Source organism: Phalaenopsis equestris, unplaced genomic scaffold, assembly GCF_001263595.1.
Source record: "Phalaenopsis equestris unplaced genomic scaffold, ASM126359v1 Scaffold000001, whole genome shotgun sequence".
Lineage (NCBI taxonomy): Eukaryota > Viridiplantae > Streptophyta > Magnoliopsida > Asparagales > Orchidaceae > Phalaenopsis > Phalaenopsis equestris.
The window spans coordinates 1,112,190-1,131,232 of record NW_018164443.1 but is presented as its reverse complement, the minus strand read 5'-3'; the positions used below and the strand labels follow the sequence as shown (position 1 = coordinate 1,131,232).

The 19,043-nt window shown below is 32.8% G+C and overlaps 1 long non-coding RNA gene across 1 annotated transcript; it reads left to right on the top strand.

Annotated features, from left to right (window-relative positions):
• The first annotated feature begins 4,468 nt into the window (after window positions 1-4,468).
• On the top strand, window positions 4,469-5,455 carry LOC110021125. Its single transcript, XR_002293617.1, has 3 exons — window positions 4,469-4,739; window positions 4,858-4,932; window positions 5,012-5,455. It is a non-coding gene; the product is annotated as an uncharacterized LOC110021125 (long non-coding RNA).
• The last annotated feature ends 13,588 nt before the right edge of the window (window positions 5,456-19,043 follow it).

Below are 19,043 nucleotides of genomic sequence, written 5' to 3'. Positions count from 1 at the left end.
ATTATTATTATATATATATATATATATATGTATATCACAGATTGATAATTTTATTTGTTGAAGATTGGTCTCTTTCGGCCATTTTCGATAATTTTAGACGCAGACCACCAAATGTGTGGTTAAATCAGTACCTATAAACCTGTTTCGGTCGAAACGGCCAAATTTGGCCAATTCATGGAATGATTTTAGTTGCCTTCCCCTTTCAATAGAATAATTGAACGTTGCAAATTTAATGGATATATAAAAGCAAAAAAAGAAAATTAAAAAAAAAAAAAAAAAAAAAAAAAAAAAACGGAGTGTTATAGTGTTTGATATCAAAAAGAAAATTTACGAGTTTTAGATACTGAGCAGTGCGCCTGAATAGTAGTTTGTACATAGAAAATAAGAAAAATTGATGTACATAGCACATAATTTTCATGTATTTATATATCTAACACTTAAAATTTGACATTTATATATGTAATATTTTGGTATCATAACCCTATGCATTACAAGGTGTATTTTACTTTTTAAAAATTGGTAATATAGGTATTTTTATGTGATGTTAAAGATTAAAAGTAGTCGTTTGCATGCAAATATCAAAATGTAGTTGATAATATGCAAAATATATAAGAATTTGTGGCATGCATGCATATTAATTCTCCTAAAAATCACTTAATTCTTCTGTATTTACATTCTAACACCTGAACTTTAAAAAATGAAAATAATGATGATGTGTTCCGAAAGATTTAGGTGGCATAGGTGTTAAAACCTAAAATTTAGGTGTGAGACACATAAATAAATAAGATATACGTGATATACATGTAAATATCCATCACTAGAATTAATATTTACATGAGGTGCTTGTGTGGAGGAAATATAATGTGTGCTTTATATATGCACCTAAATTCATATGCAGGTAAGGGACGTACGTATAAAATATGCTTTGAGAGGATATATGTGTGGTGGAGAGGCGATAGGTCTATGCACTCTTACTGTACATGTGGATCTATATGCATAATTCGCATAGATATTTCTCAGGAGTGAGATATGATGGATACGGGTGCAATAGGTACTTAATGAATTTAGGATATCGCATCACGTGGTTGAAAAAGTTAGGACGGATATATGAGAAATACAAAATTATGATTTGGAATTATGACACTCTATGGCTATTTTCCAAAAAAAACAAGAAAACAACTCTTCAGTGGTGTTTGGCTTTAGGAAGGATTTAGCACTAGTAGTATTTAGTATTTATTGAATTTATTTCTTTGCTGTAATTATTGAATCCGGATTTAATATGAATTAAAGGAGAAATTCGGACCTGAAATTTAAAATTTCATAAATCCATAGAACTTGCGTTTTTTTTTTTTATGAAATTAGTAAATCTGACTAATAAATCCTGTTAATATGGCGCTACCAAATGCCCCCCTAAGACTTAGTATAGTTATAATAGTTTGGAGTTGAATAAATGTGTGATTAACTAGTTAGAAAATGTAATTTACTATGTCAAAGTTAATAAAATTTATTGTTATTGCGTGATGGAAAATTTATGGCAGTAGAGTGATAAACTAGTGTCTTTAACGTTGCATGAAGATCCAGTACCCACACATATAAGAGAAGTGCAGCAAGAGGAGACATCAAAAATTTTTACGTGAAAAAAACTATGAAAGGGAAAAATCCACCAGGTCTAGCACAATCAAAATAATCCACTATAAGTGTGTAAGTACAAAGATATATGTTAATATGGCGCTACCAAATGCCCCCCTAAGACTTTGACTATAATTTAGTACATTAGTACAAAGATATACCCTTTTGTTACAATTGAGAGAGTTTGACTATAATTTTACACCATATTATTTCTTGTCCGTATGCGATGTATAGAAAACTTCATGAGGCTAAAAAGCAATGTTATATTCTGAATGCAATAGTCGTGAGCGGTGGTTATAAGAAGTTATCCCCACATTCTTAATATGATGTTATATATTACGGTCGTATTTCATATATGATATAATCAAGCAGAGGTTGTCGATAGCGGTGAGCAAAAGCCGCCGACGGTGGTCAACATCAGGTGATGGGTTGTGATCGACGTTCGTCGGTGGCTACAGATGCCAAAAGTTATCATTGGGTTTTCAATACGACGTTGCATGTTACAACTGTATTTGAGATACGTTGTTAACAAGCAGAGGTCGCCAACAACAATAAGTAGGGGGGGTCAACAGTAGTTGATGACAGTCAAAGTGAAGTTGTTGATAGTGGTCGGTGGTTACAGAGGTCGAAAGTTATCATATGTTCTTCAGTCCAGAAGAAGCTATAGATTTCCTTCTCTTCTCCTCCCCCCTTCAAGTAAGAGAGGGTTTTATTACAGCTTCTAAAGTAGGGCGTTTTGAATTTTTGTTGAATAACTTCTTCAAATACCTGATCGAACGACCCATATTGATACCCCTTATTCATAGGGAATTTTAACGATTTTAGAGATTTAATGATCTCAAAATTAAGTGAACTTGACACTACAGAAGAAAAAAAAATATTAGTGTTCGATATTTCCGTCAAAATTTTTCGATGCAAATATTAGTGTTGGATTTGCAAGCTCTAAGCCGTGAATAATAAATTTTAATAATTGCATCAAATTTTACGTTAGGGTGATATAGATAGGGATGTTATCAGTTGAATTAATGTTGGCTAGTTAAAGTTGAGGAGTGCATCGGGTCTTGTTCAATGTGATGGTGATATATATGGGTTTGTTATTAATAGAATACAAGTTGGTTACTTGCAGTTGGTTGGTTGAGCAAGTAATGTCGACTTCTTGCTGTAAGTATTGTACTGACCCATTAAACTACATTTATGTTGTAGATGGATATATGTACTTTGAGAGCTTGGATGTATAACATATTATATCTAAGACAGAAAAGACTCACGGATGAGTTCTTGAATGACGTTGATGAATTCGTACTTGTGGCATTTGGATATATGTACTTTGAGAGCTTGGATGTATAACAGATTATATCTAAGACAGAAAAGACTCACAGATGAGTTCTTGTATGACGTTGATGAATTCGTACTTGTGGCATCACAACTGCTCATCTATCGTTCTGAGGGTAAGTTTCGGTGTCCTTGTGCGAAGCATAAAAATCAAGCATGTTTGCCAACCAAAGAAGCTAAGTTGGATCTTTACTGCATGGGATTCTAACTTAATTATTAGTACTGAACTGTGCATGGTGAGCATGAACATGAAGTTCAGTTCGATCAAGGAGGTGCCTCGACAGGTTATGCCCCCCATGCAGAGGAATTTGATTTTAGCACTTATTAAGAAATGGTTCATGATGCTCAGAGAGATTAATTTATTGGGAGCGTTCAACATGAGACAGAAACACCGAAAAAAAATTGCAACAATTATAAGACTATGAGCCTAATCTAAGGGGTCTAGTGTAGACAGATAGATGTATCCCTTTGAGAGGTATGCCTTCTTGATGCAAACATTACAAGTATTTTATTTCACACTAAACAACCACCATATTCAATGAAAAATTTATGTGCTGTAAAATTTTAAATATAATAAAAGAAATGGTTAAGAATAAACGACATCCTGAGGGATCGATCTGCAAAGCATATATGTTATAGGAGAAGATAACTTTTTGCTCATATTATTTTGAGCAAGACTATAAAAGCACATTGCATATTACATGCCTCCACAGCCAGAATTGTCTGTATATCAAATATCTGGTGAGTCATCAGGGAGGCATGACACACAACATCTAAGAGATAGAGAGATTTAGGCAGTTGTATTGTACGTCCTAATAAATTGTGATGAAGTCCAACCATTTATACAATAACATTCAAGGTCCCCAAACTGAATGCATACTGTCAGTTATTATTAAGAATGCTAATTATATACTGAGTAATTCGAAATACAAATAACAATTTTGTGAACATATTATTTATTGATAGTTTGGACATGGAAAATGAGTCTCTGATAAGCAGGACGATCGAAGCAGACTTTCCAACATGGTTCAAATTAGATGTTTGTATAATTAACACTTATGATCACATATGTGTAATATGATTGTTACATTTAAAGTTACACTAATGGTACATCTCTATTAATTATAGGTTCACAATACAACCAACGAAATCACGGATCAAAGATTATAAGATCTTGTCTATGGGCCTAATCGTAGTGTGAGTACATGACAAATATTTAATGTAAATGTTTATACATTCCATACAAGTTCCTGGTGTAAAGGAAAAAAAATACATATAATTGTGGTGTTGCTGTTAAAGGAAATAGACACACAGACAATGAGATTTGCTATTACGACATACTTGACAAAGTCATTCAATTACAATATCTAGGTAATGCCAGCTACATTATATACATGTTCAACTGTCAGTGGAAGTTTGAGGTATGATCATGTAATTTGAATTAGAATTGTAAATTTGATTTAACTTTTTATTTTAACACATGGATTATTTTTTACATTGCAGAGGTCCTTCACCTGGCTCCCAGGGCACCACCATCAAATGCGCTGAATCTTCGAGATTTGGATCAAGCATCGCTTTGCCAACATGTTCATGATAGAACGTTAGAGGGGTGAGCGACTTGGCTAAATTGGTGAGTGGCTCTAGGGTCAGTTAACTACAACTTGGGCCTTTCTTATTAAGAGTGGAGGAAGCAGACGAATCGGGCGATGGAGGGGGCCAGGGGAGTTACGCTTCATATTGGCGAATCATTCCCCCATATTGAGTACTATAGGAGGCATGTAAGATTTTTTTTTATATATTTAAATATTAATTCAATTTTTGGATTAATTATTTAGAGCTAACCATTATTGAGCATCACACATGCCAAAGAGTTTACTCGTGCTCCCTCTATTGCAGATCTGCATGTCTGAACTCATCAACGTTAGGGGACTATGCAGTAGGTCTCGGAGCAATCCTGTCGGGCTGCTCTAAGTTAAAAACCTTAAATTAAAAGTTTATATTGACTCTAACTGCTGAAAGTGTCAATTAAATGCTTGTTTTAATTTTGCAGGAGAAATTCGAGTAGCTCTGGGAGAGGCACTTAGGCACTCGGGCCCAGACTGACGCCAGCAACAGTGGTAGTCAGTCTGTCACTGTGCGGTCTGAGTATGAGCTTTGGACCCAGGCGGAAGAAAGGAAGAAGAAAGGTTTATGGCCTTGGAGTGAAGGGCATAGCCTTCGAGGTCGAGCTCTACTTTGGTCCCGTTCTTAGTTCTCTGAGCTTTTCACAGTCAGACCATGAGGCTCTTGTCAGGCAAGTGGCTGCAAAGAACGAAGAGATTCACCAATTGTGTGAGCAGATGCTACAAAGCCACATAGAGTGAAGGGCTCTATAGCACGCATGACGAAGACCTTAGCAGATAGCAGGGCAAGCAACCAATGACATCCATGCCAGAGGAGGAGGATGGAGATGGTGAGTAGTTTTTCTTATGTTTTTTTTTATTTGTAAACATTATGTTAAAAATTTGTTATGGACTTTTTTGTATTAAGTTTAATATTCTTACTTGGGATAATTTGTGACAGTATCTTTCTTTTATTAATGATACTGTTTAGAGATTTAATCTGTGATATGCCTCTGTTTAATGTGACATATGATCCGAAATGTGTTTTTGTGCAGGTTGTGAAAATGTAATTGATATTTTTTTTTCCAATGTTATATGTTTACATCAGATTTGCATTCATTTTAGAATGCAAAATCCGACACTACATCTACAATAATTTTTTGTTGTTCTAAGATATTTTTCAACGTGAATGAGACGATAATCCGACACTAAGATTTATCGTCGGATATTTTTCAGATGCAAATTTCGAAGCACGTTATGTATAAACAAATGTGAGGCTAATAAGACGCAACAACCAACATAAATTATTTACATCAAAATATTTTAACATAAATTAGACAGAAATAAAATTACCGACCCCCAATTTAATGTCAGAAAAAATCAGATGAAGATCAGACTCAAATCCGACGCTAACCCTTAATTATCGTCGGATTTGCGTCGGATTTGTGTTTGATCTATCTGATGCAAATATGCTAATTTCCTATAGTTTAAGCTCGTTGCATTGCTCTCATTGAGACACTTAATTTGAATATAAATATGTTAAAATTTTAGTTTATTTGGTCATTCAATGAGCGATCTAAAATCTTCAACAGTGCTTTAAAGACTTGATGTGGGATGTATTGGATTCATATCATGAGCTTGTCTTGTCAAGGCGATGAGTAAAGACTTGATGTGGGATGTATTGGATTCATATCAAACAAATTTAGGTATTATGGAGCTTGTCTTGTCAAGGCGATCAATTTGAATATAAACTTATTGAAATCAAAGGTTTAGATGATCTTGAATTTAAATATAAAATATTTCTTGCTAAAAAATGCACAGAGATACGTGTCATAAGAAAAAGATTTCTTGATGATGCTTGATTAGTTGCCCCCATTTTCGGGTAATGTTATTTATTCCATCCAAAAATAAATATTGCAGAAATTTATACTTTGAAGACTTCTAAGTTGTCTTGGGTATCCATAAAAATTATACTTGTCACGGTGGGCGGTGGCCTGGTTGTTGTGATCTGAAGATGATTGTGGTGGCCATACAACATTACTCCAACGGTGGTAGCACCATAGGGCAGTAGGAGAGGTCTAGAGTTGCAGCCATGCATGAATGGTTACGTATGCACATCAGTGCAAGTAAAAGAGTATTATTATATATTAAGGATGAAGTGGGGTCGATAGGTGAGTATGAATGTGATCAAGAACACAATAACATGCGTTGGGGCGAGCGGATGCATGTGCGGGTGTGAAAATTTATTGCCATAGTTTGTGGGATGGGTTCTCTAATACTTAAAAATATGTCAATCATTACAAGACTACCAGACATATTCAACATGCCTTTATTGTGCTTCTCTATTAGGTATTCCTAGCCACACTTAATGGTCATGCTCAAACTTGATTTTATTCCCTCTCCCATGAGACAATTCACGCCTTTAATAAGCTTGTCAATCAAAGGATCACAACCCAAAATAAAATGGCCCTTACATCATAATCAATAATTTCATATGAAATTTGGAAAAAAATATATTCTCTTTTTTTTTTTTTGTAATTTCTATAAATACAAAGCCAATAATATCATCAAAGTATCATTAAATAGGAGTAGTTAACATCCATTCAAATCATATCACCTACTATATAATCAAAAGGCCTATATATAATAATCATGATAAACATTTTGATCTGGTTTATAATCAAGAGTATCATCACCATCATCTTCATGCCTTTTTTTTTTCTTAAACTTTCCTCAGATGGTATGATCCTACAGACAATATGGGTTCTTACATCCTAAAACAATTCAATATTCTAAAAGATGTGTCGAGCATGTAGTTCATACTCAGACACAACTATAGAATTTAGAGTCGAAGGGAAAGTGAAGAAAAGTGATGGATTGCACCAGGGAGTTTGTGATGCAACAAATCTACAAGTTAAAAGAGTAAAAGAGGATGATGATACAAGAAAAAAAAAGGATAAGAGTCCCCTATAACTTATTTTAGATCATGTATCAGAATGCATATGAGATCGTCTAAATAGGTGGTTCTTGACGTGCATCAAATTTTTATACCTTTTATGCTTTAATTCCAGTATATTTCCTTTTTACATACAAAATTTTAAGCTTTGGGAAGGTTGGAATTGAATTTTGAAGGTTACAGGAGGACTAGCATGAAAATCAGATCAAAAAGAGAAAGTTTGGAAAAACCGACCACGACATAGCTGCCTCTGAAATGGCGTGACTACGCCACCTGAGCAGCATGGTCACGCCAAAATCGAGTATGACCACTGCCAAATTGCCGAAGAGACTGTGTTCGAGAGCCCCTTGTTTTAGCCATATTAGTACACAACGTCTCCATGCCTACCAACCTGAGGCCAAGCCTAATTATGCCTACCAACCTGAGGCCAAGCCTAATTATGCCACAGGTCTGGCGTGGCCATGCCACTAAATATTTTTAATTTTAGAAATTTTTTAATGCAGGATTCTAACAAATTTGGGAAGATTTTTGAATTCATTGTTAAGTTAAGTGTCGGGACCTTTTTTACTCATAAAATTTAAGCTGATCTGCTAAGTTATCAAAGACCACCTAAGAAACATGTCTAAATCGTTGTGACTAAGGATATAACATATGCAACAAAAAATGTAGATAGACTACTCCCTTCAGAGGATAAGAAACTTAAAAATAAAAAAAAAGGAAGTAAAAAGTTTCAAAAGAAAAAATGTTCTTTAAATATCTCAAAATAAAAGAAGACTTTAAAATATGTATCATTTAAAAATCTTGGAAGGAAAAAATTTCAAAAGGTAATGATTTCTTCTAAGAACTAGAAAAGAAAGGCTTAAAAGATATAGATTACTAAAACCCTTAGAATAGAAACACTTCAAAGATTAAAAATCTCAAAAAAATTAAATAATTTTGAAAACTCATTTAGAGAAAATCACAAAAAAAAACATGTTTACCAAAAATCTTGAAAGTAAAGTCTAACAAAACACCTTTGCTCTAAAAACTTCAAAAGATAAAAATCTCAAAAGGTATAGATTTTAAGAATATCTTAGAAAGTATAAATCTTGGAAAGCATGTGTATTCTAATTATTTAAAAATCTTAAAAATATAAATCTCAATAGGTTCATAATTCCTTACTCATATTAAAAGAAAATACTAACCTTTATTACAAGTTTCTTTACTTATTTCAAAATCTTACAATACTTAATTTTCAGAAAAAAATAAAGAATTTTTTCCCCAAAATTTTAAGAAGGCAAGATCTTTGTAGTGGTTATTTAAGATTCAATAACTATATGTTAACTTTGTCACATCATTATTTTTAAGTACATTTCATAGAAATATAAAGAGCTTAATCTCTTATGGGCCTAATTTCTCTTAAATTTTGATTACTTCTATAGAAAAATTTTTAGTTCATCAATATCTTCATGGCTAACATCAATGGAGCTTGCATATTTATACTTGAGGAAACAAACACCGATGGGTTGAACAAGTAAGATATCTATTTTCAAAGCCACATACAAAAGTATTTGATCTATATGATGTTAATATACAATTTATCAACATAATTAGAGAATTTTGAAAGTTTCTTACAACTTCTAAACAGCCAAAGTCTAACTTCACCACTCAAGGGGTGATATATTCCATTAAAATTTGTTGTAAAAATATAGCTTCCTTTTCAATTATAATTCAACTCAAATTATTCCAATGAAAGCAATGCAAGGATATCGTTCAACTATATTCTGTCAATCATTGTCACCTAGCCATTATCACTTTACTGTTATCTTATGTCATCGTCATCCAAACTCTTTTTAATTTAAAAGTTCAACTCCTTCAATTTTTAAGAAGAACAAAATTTTGTTAACCTTGTTTATATATTGGATAATTTCAATTGAGCCGTGATATTTTTTTTTTCTTATAAAAAATTTAGTGTCTATTTGTTTTATATGCTTTATTTATTTATTTATCTGTGCAAGGGATTTTCAATTAAAATTAAGACACAAAATAAAGATGTATTTGTTTATCAAATAGTATCAAATGTTCAATAATTTAAATATTTATCTTTATATTATATTTTTTATTTCAGTAATATATATATATGTGTGTGTGTGTGTGTCTATATACATAAAATAATCCTACCTCATGACATTAAATTAAAAAAGAAAATACAAAAAAATAGAAAAACGGTGAGCTCTGGCCTCTATGAGATAGCCAGTTAAACATTTTTCAAAAAATAATGCAAATGGCCATGGTGAATAACCTTACAAAAATGGGTCTGCCCCGTCTCATATAAATTTAAATTATAGAAGAGGCCAAGAAACTAGTGAGCGATGTGGACCGCTGAAGTCAGAATACTATTGGTGAGCATGAGAAATTAGTTGGAGAAAAGTAATCCATTAGCTTGTCGATACTGGCTTAAATTCAGCCTTAACAAATGTGGTTTTGAGAAAACTACACCATAAACTATATTTTAATTATAATTAGTTGTACTGTAATGACTTTTTTAAAATAAATAAACGATTATAGAAATGCATTGTTAATAAGCTTGACGTCATGAAAATTATACGAGGCCAAGAGTGTTTCTTGTCAAGTATTTTTAAGATTTACGTACATATCACTCCTTTTTTATGTATTTACATACCTCATACTTAAATTTCCATTTTTACATGCTGTCATATTTATGCATGAAAATTTTTATTTAATTTTTTAAAATTAAAATACTTTTTCTTTTTTGGTATGTGATGGGAAAGATTTGGGTGATATTGATGTAAAAAATAAAATTGTAATTTTAGATATGTAAATTCATAGGATTTGGGAAGTATTTATCTAAGTGTCCGGTTTCTTAGAGGAAATATTACTTGTGGTATCAACATGTGTGGATTGTTGTCATTATACCACAGTACCTCTAAATCCACATCTATCTGCCTCTGGACGGATTTTAGCATCCGGAGTTCAATGGTGGGGTGTCACATGGCGAGTGAGCCCGCTTTAATATAATGAGCATGATAAGTTTTAATCTTGGTGGAGCCTAATTGCCACGTGGCGCTCGGCCATTGGACTCCGGGCGTATTTTAGTGTCCAAAGTCCTGATGTAAAGTTTTTGCCTTTTTTTGAGGGACATTTTCGTGCATAACACATAATTTTTATACTTACATTTCTCTCACTTAAATTTTCCTATTTATGCACGTAATATTCAAATATTTGATAACATGGCAAAAATAATTTTATTATGATCTTTTAAAAATGTAATACATATTTTCATAGATAAATTTAAGGAATCAAAATGTAATGTATAAAACATGAAAATTTGACTGCGAGATATATAAATAAATGAGAGTTGTGTGCTAAAATATGTAAATACAACCCCCCATCTCTTTTCCTTACGCTAATCAAAATTATGATTAATTTTTCTAGGAAAAAAATATATGGCTACAGAAAAGTTAGACGAACTAGACCTTAAAAAAAATATTGAAGCCATCACTTTCAATAAAAGCCAACTGGAACAATGCTTAGCTATTTCGACAAAAGCAAAAATCCAAATAAATTGAAGTTGGTGCAATTAGCATACATTGCCTTTCAAATCAACGCAAGTTGGTGTAATTAGCAAGCTAATCTCGGTGTCCAATACTTCCACATCTAGCTTATTGGCTGGCATTACTTTGTCAAAACTAGTTGAAACTCTGTTCATTGAGTCGGTTGATTTTAAAAATTGGATTTTTTTCAAGTTTGTTGGCCACTAAGATATAAATAGTATTGAAGTGAAAGCGACTAGCTTGAGCTTATTGAACAAGTTAAAATCTTTCAAAGAAGGTCGTAATGTGCGTCTTATTGAGATCTTTATTCGGGGTTTTTATTTTTATTTTTTTTAATTTTTTTGTTTGTCTCGGTCAATTTTGCTCTCCTTCCATTTCTTTTGACTCTTGATCTCTCGACAATTGGTGGTAAAGGATTGAAGTATGATTGGATTTGAGGTAGTTAGCCTAAGATTCACCTTAACATTTAAGATATTTTGATATATAATAATGTGCATACAAAGTAAATGGAGTTATAAACTAAATGAGCTGCTTGTGAATGATAGAATGTGGTCCTGATGACCGGATGTAGAATGATACAGGAATTCTCCACGAGGATCATAGAAGAAAAAAGAAGTTTACTATGTCCTTTTAATATGGGCTTTCGCGCGTGTGTGTGTGTCTGTAGAGAGAGAGAGAGAGAGAGAGAGCTAATAATAAAGGAAATAGAGAACAGAGAATACCACAAAATAGCTTTACTTGGTTTAATATTTTTGGCATATTTCTAGTACAAGAGAGAGTTCACTTGTGATAAATAAAAATAAATAAATGATTATAAACTCTCTATAATGTTTCATAGTTTTGTAATCTCTCTCTAGTACTAAGTGATATCATTTTTCAGTGATATCATTTTTCCGTTAACCAAAAAAAAAAAATTGAAGAAGAAAAAATATTTATAAGTTGCTTGGAGATATATGTTGCCTTGCCATAGCAGCTAGGCAATTGTAATATTGTTGTTGTGTTAAGGCCGCATGGACAGAATGTGCCATCAGTCCTAAAATGGAGAGGACAATTAATATTCGTCTTCATAAGGAGCATGTGCAATAGAGAACATAGGAAACAATTCAAGCTTGGAGGAGATCGATTGTATGGTAAAAGTTGATGGTTGGTTAGATAGAGATCAACACTCGGGACCAGAGAGTTATATGAGCTAGTGTAGGTAACATGGACCACCTATCATGGAGATGTGGATATTATGGTGGAGATTTAATGTAATAAGGAAAAAAATTTTCTAATTTGGTGCTTGCACCATAAGAGTATTGTCCACATGACTATTTTGGTTTTGCTAGATTAATCAATGATGGTTACTAAGGCATAAATATTAAATGATAAAGTATTTTAAGGTCCAAGAAAATTCTATTTAGAGGTACTAGAGTTAATTCTATTGATAATTGCTGGAAAAATTAGTCATATAGATAGGGGTTGGGGAAAAAAGTTGTTATATGTAGGCAATCTCCTCAAAATCTAGTTAAGAGAAGGTTCAGAGTTGGTTGAACTGGAATTAAAAAACACATGGAAGTGGATCAAATATATTTTAGATTTTGTTAAATAATAGTAGGTGAATGGCCAAACCTAAAGTTTAAAGTTAATCATGTCATGTAGATGACCCAGATGGAGAATAAGAAATGAGAAACCACAATTCCCTTTTTTGCTCCGAGGCACTATTTATAAGTATTTAAGGAGTGAAAACAAACATTTGTTAAAATGTGACCAAAATTCTCTCCACTTCTAAAAGAGTGTTATCTCTCTTTATTGATTTATAGAGCAATTATGGAAATGAAATAGAGTTGATTCAAGTGGTGCTCATATGTAAGAAAAGGGACCAAAGAACAATGTGGTGAAGAAGTGGCATTGTTACTGAAAATTTTAGAAAAGGCAACAAGTTGAGTAGAAGTGGTGGTGCAGGCTAGTATAATGAAATTGACGACTATTATGATAGTTGAGATGAAGGTAATACGAGTTACAAATATATTATTTAGATTTTAACAAGGGCTAAATGGTATTGTCCCTATTATATTGGTGTCATCTTCCTTGCCTCTTAACTAGTACATGACAATTGTACTCAAATAATGAAACAACTTCCTTTTTCTAATATGCTTTTATATTTTCTTCAAGCCATTCTCACTTTCTTGATATATGGGGGATGTCTTGATATTAATAATGCCTAAATCAAAGGCCAGAAGGACAAATCACTAGCTAACATTAATTTACCACATACTAGCTATAAATTATAATGAAATTAATTAAAATCTATCCATCAATATGATTAGTAGTAAATGCCTTCATTTGTGCTAAAATGTTTTGAATATGCATAAGAAATTATGATTTTCTTATTAAAAAGGTATACTATCTATTTTTTTTAAGAAAAAGCCTAACATTAAATGTAGCATTACAACTTGTTTTGGTGTAAGAATATATAAGCTGATCTTATCATGAGATGTATAACTTCAAATCAAATGATTCTTACAACATATATAATAACTATTGTTAAATAATAATTGTTAATACTTATTCCAATAATAAACTTGGTAGTATTAGCTTTATTACTTATATTTGGGTTTATTTAAATGTTAATATTTTATAAAAAATTATATAATTTTTTGTAACTAAAATATGACTCCCTTTTTTATTAAATTTGTTGATAAAAAATATTCAACATAAAACCATTACATCACTATTAATTTGAGGGAATAAATCTTTGTCACTAGGTTATTAAAGGGCACAAAATTATAAACTAGTGAAGTAATAGTTGGAATGCCAAGGGAACATGAGCATAACTATAAAGATGAAAAAAGACATCATCTTTAAAGAAGCCACTAAAAAAAATTATGGGCTACGAAGTATGCCTCATGATAAGAAGTTAAAAATATATAGAAATTAAAGATGAAAGACATATTACCTTTATCTCATACGAACCTTTAGTAAAAATATTGATTATGTTTTCTTAGAGATTTCCCCTAAATGAGGGTAGTTTTCAAATATTAATTTATTATTATTATTATTATGAGGATGGAGAAGGTCTATATGATTAATTACATCTTTAGAATAGCATCAAGAAAATTATTAATTAAGAAGTCAATAGTTCAATTATTTAATATTATTAATGGGATAGAGTTATTCAACATATGTTTAGGTTTCAGGAATATATAGTAGCAAAATGAATTCTTGAATAAAAAACTATTGAAATAAGGTATAGAGATATATATTTTTCAAAATTTTTTATAGACCAATGATAATGTGCACAAATAATAATAAATAAGTTTTTAGTGCATTACAAGTTTTCAACAACTATACTGAGATGCCTATATTGGAATAACAATATGTCTTATGATACCTATTTGGATACGTGAGGGCGCAAGACTTAAACTTAGTTATTGGGATTGTATAACTCTTCGATATCTACATGAGATGTTCTGGCTAGTCTTACATTGACAAAAAAAAAAGTCTAGTGAACCTATACACCATAATAATTGGATGGAGACATCTATAATAAAATTATAATATCTCCAAAATTGAATAAAAATATGTATATTTTAAAACAATTTAAATCGAATTAAAATCCATAATAACTAGATCGAGGCGTCTATTAAACTCATAATACCTAAAAATCCTTGTCTTAAATAGAAACTGAGCCTTAGAAGTCAAAATCTATGAACAATCAGTTGTGTCAGATGATTCTTCCACTTGCTAGAAAAATTGTCGATCATGAGGCTTGATAATTGATCATATATCTTTTGTAGGAAACAAATATTATTATATCAACCATGACATGCTTAGAAAGTGATGACATTTGGTCCACAAGATAAGTGAACTAACTAATATAAATAAGGTACATTCAAAAGAAAAAATATTCTTGTTTTTCTGCGTCAGCGTGAATTTTTACTATATAAGACTATTGGTTTAGATATCATATGAATCACCAAGAATTTACTAGTAAGCCACACATCCATGTCAAGGATGATAAGCTAGAATATAATCATTATATCTGGCATGTAGCATTCTACAACATCCAATTGCTTTAAAGGAAAATATATTACATGTTCAATCAACTTTAGAAAAATAATATGCATGGATATGTAGTTTTTTATTTGTATGCTTTTCTAAAATGTTGTATTGAATTTTGTTGAATTGATTTTAAGTTTAAAACATAACCCATTGACCCTATTCGTTATCAAATAAATCTTATACCATCATATATAAGTTATATAAACAAAGTAATAAGTTAGCAATGTTTTGTAGATATAAATATAACGTTCTCTCGCTAGTTAGCGGACATCTATTGCTTTCACTACAAATCATGATCTATCAAACATGCATGTTATATTATATTACCTTGAATATACATAACAAATAATCAATACTATAACACATCATCATATTATGCTTACTTTTTCGGTCCGTAAAATTTGATGCTTATAAAATGCCCAATATGTATATCTAAATACTATTGGAATGCAATACATGATAGTACATTCAATCTATAAAATTTTGTTAAATTTAGCTTCAAAATATTCAAATATAAGGACTGATGTGAATTTCGCTATCATTGAAACTCATCCAAACACCGAAACTGGAAGCAATTATGTTGTGGTGGTAACTACCCTCATGTGCAAGATAAAAGGGATTGATCATGAATCTTAGATATAACTTCGATATTGACACCATTTGAAGTTGACATGGAAACATACCTTACATATGAAGTTCACATAATCAATGTCATGACATACATGCATGCTTTTGTATGTAGGGTACTAGTGATCATTGGAGCCCATCTAACAGTGTAATGATATGAAGTTGGAAGGGGACATCAAAAGCATCTTGATGGTGTTTATCTCTTAATTTGAAGACATAAAATGCTTATGTAGTGTTTTGATATTTTCAAAAGTATTCATGCACAAAAAGCTTCTAACCCTGATATGTGCATTTATGACATTTAGAAACTATGTTGAATAATTCACGAGGAATAACCATAATCATTTAGGTCACGTTTTAATGAGAAAAAAAAAAACAACTTATTTTTATTCAATTTATTAAATGTCGACCAAGATTAAATAGTTAACTAAATGCTAAAACCCGCCACTTGGATTTAAATTATTGAAAAATATGAATCATGTGAACGATTAAAAGAGTTTTGTAACTTTATATAAATTATTTTATATTTTAAATAATATCAAATGATGTTTTCTTCTCGAGAAAAAAAAAAATTCTTAAGTAACTCCGGCAATCAAATATTCAAATGTGATTTAGCTATGTTTGAAACAATCAAACCAATTATTTGAGTTAAATTGCATTGGATCTATACCAATAATTTATTTTATTCAATTAAGAACTAAATAATTTTAATTAGTAATTGGTGAAAAAAAAAGTGACTCAAGAAACACTATCCGACTCAGGCTCAAATTAATGCCCTACTAAGGTTTCTCTAGCACGGTTAAAATTATTGAACAATTTAAAGGATGACTCAGTAGGTCCACAAGGATCATAAGTGACGTCAAGGCTATTAGTGAGCAAAATTAGCATGAGAATATAATCAAATATCATAGAGTTTCAAGGCAATGCCAAACTTTAACTAAGTAAATTGGTCAAGTAATAATTGGCCAAGTATACGTATTGAATCTAGCTTTTTATTTCAAGCTAGACCTAATGGCCTTGCTAACGGAGATATGTCCTAAATGATTTAAAAGGTGAGTTCTATCATTATTATCCCATAATGTTGGTCTTGGCATTACTTTTAGATGTCATATGTTTTGGTGACAGCTTGAGTGCTACAAGACTATTTACAGCTTCACGTAGCCTAGGACATTAGTCTGGATCATCTGGTATGTGCCTCAAGCATAAAACTGGGATTGGTGTCGATTTAGCACCACTAGGAAGAATTTGTCATGGGTACATGACTATTTTGATATGAGACATGTTTTAATGCATCCCGGTGTCCAGAGGTTGTATTTCGCCTATTCAGAGCTTTCGGGTGGCCAAATGAAGTCATCAAACTCTCCCATGTACTTTTTTAGAATAAATCGAATTTCGGACCTATCTACTCACGCGGAAGTCTAGGATGTCCATCAGTGTCAAAATTACCAAATTGACATCTGGAATATTCATGTTGATATGTGGAGTCATATTTGAGTGATACATGACTTTCTGTAGCTTCTGGGTCGATTAAAATCATATTATGGATACCCAAGTGAAAAGTTGAATTTTAGATTGAAGTGTCATACCCGGCCCCCGACGGTGATTTTTACCCTATACGACGCACCTCCGGCATTCGTCTAGACATGGGGAAGTCTATTTCCAGTCCTTGATGATTCTTAGTGGTTGAAAGACCCATATGAGTAGCCCACACGATCCCCAACGAAGAAGGGAAGCAAAGAACTTGAAATGAAAAAAATTTAAATTTTTTCGAAGGGAGCATAGGCATCAAAGCCCCTTAGGAGCACGGTTCCAGCACCCCTTGATGGCAAATATGTGCCAAGGTTCATGTAGAGTGTGCATTGTATTTTTATTCTGATAGGGTGGCACATAATTAACACATATGTGCCAAAGTTCTTTGGTGGCGCACAGCGACAGGGGTGCATATGTGCTCCCATGGTGGCGCTTAGACGCCTCATGTAAAGGATGTGTGATCCCAAGCAATGGGTGCATATGCGCCCAAACCTTAGCGAAGGATGTGTGATCCCAAGCAATGGGTGCATATGCGGTGCATATGCGCCCAAACCTTAGCGCATATGCACCATACCCACTTCTCTCTATTAAATGTCGTCGTTTCAGCCTATTATAGTGCAAATGGAGAGGACCATTAAGGGAAACATTTGCATGGTTCTTAGGCAACTTATGGAAGTGCTAAAGGAAAATCAAGGAGAGATCTTATCAAGCCTTGTCATTTTCTAACAAGAAGATGCTTCCCAAGGCTGTGTCAAGCAGAGAGGTCGGATAGGTGAACAGACCGTGCGGGAAACTTGGCTGGTGTGGCAGACCAAACAAAATGAGAGGGAAGAGCTCATTTTTGAGAAGGTATCCATATTTTAAAACTGAGAGAAGGAGAGTTAGAGGAGCTTGGGAGAGAATTCCTGGAGAGGAGGAGCTCAAGTGAAGAGGAAAGTCTTCTACTTCTTCCTTTTATTCTAGTTTTCCTAGTGCTTCTAGCTTTCTGGTGTTGAGAGTGCTTCCTCCTTCTTCTTCTTCTTTCGTTCATTTTGTGAAAAAAGAGAGAAGTTGGGAAAGGGATTTGAAAAAGAGGAGAGGGTTTTGGAGAGAATTAAGCAAAAAAGATCACCTTCTTCTATTCTTCTTCCCTCCATTTTCTTCCACCAAAAATCTGCTTTCTTCTTCATCTTCTTCCTCTTTCACCACCAATCTTCGGGAGAGGGTGAGAGAGCTTGGAGAATACTTCAAGTGTGAGGGAAAGTGGCACATCTCCTTCCGAAAGGATAGCTTCCACTAGACTTTAGAGAAGGGAAGAAGTCATCATTTTCTACATTGGGAGAGCTTCCTCTCACACTTTGAAGAAGAGGAAGAAGAGCCACTCTCCTACCTGAGGAGAGCTTCATCTTCGCAATCGGGGATGTCATCAAACATCACGTAGGTGATACACTTGTTTCTTAGCCTTAGGATTGTGTTAGAGATTATTATGGCTATGTTGTTGTTTTCCTAGGAAAGATGCTATGATAAGAATCTGTCGTGGACAAATACCCTACAAATACGAGTGATCTTCCTTGTAAAAAGATTAGCCCAAACCCAAATCTGTAAGAATTCATATTTCCACTAGCTTTGGCGATTCCAACATTCCATGGAGAGGTTGGAACATCAAAGATTTATAGGATGAAAAAAAATTGTAGCTAGTTCATCCTAAAAATGGTGAAGAATTTCTCCTTCGAGGAATTGGAGGGTGAAATTCCCCATATCCTTCGCTAAAGCCGAAAGTGTCTACGTTGC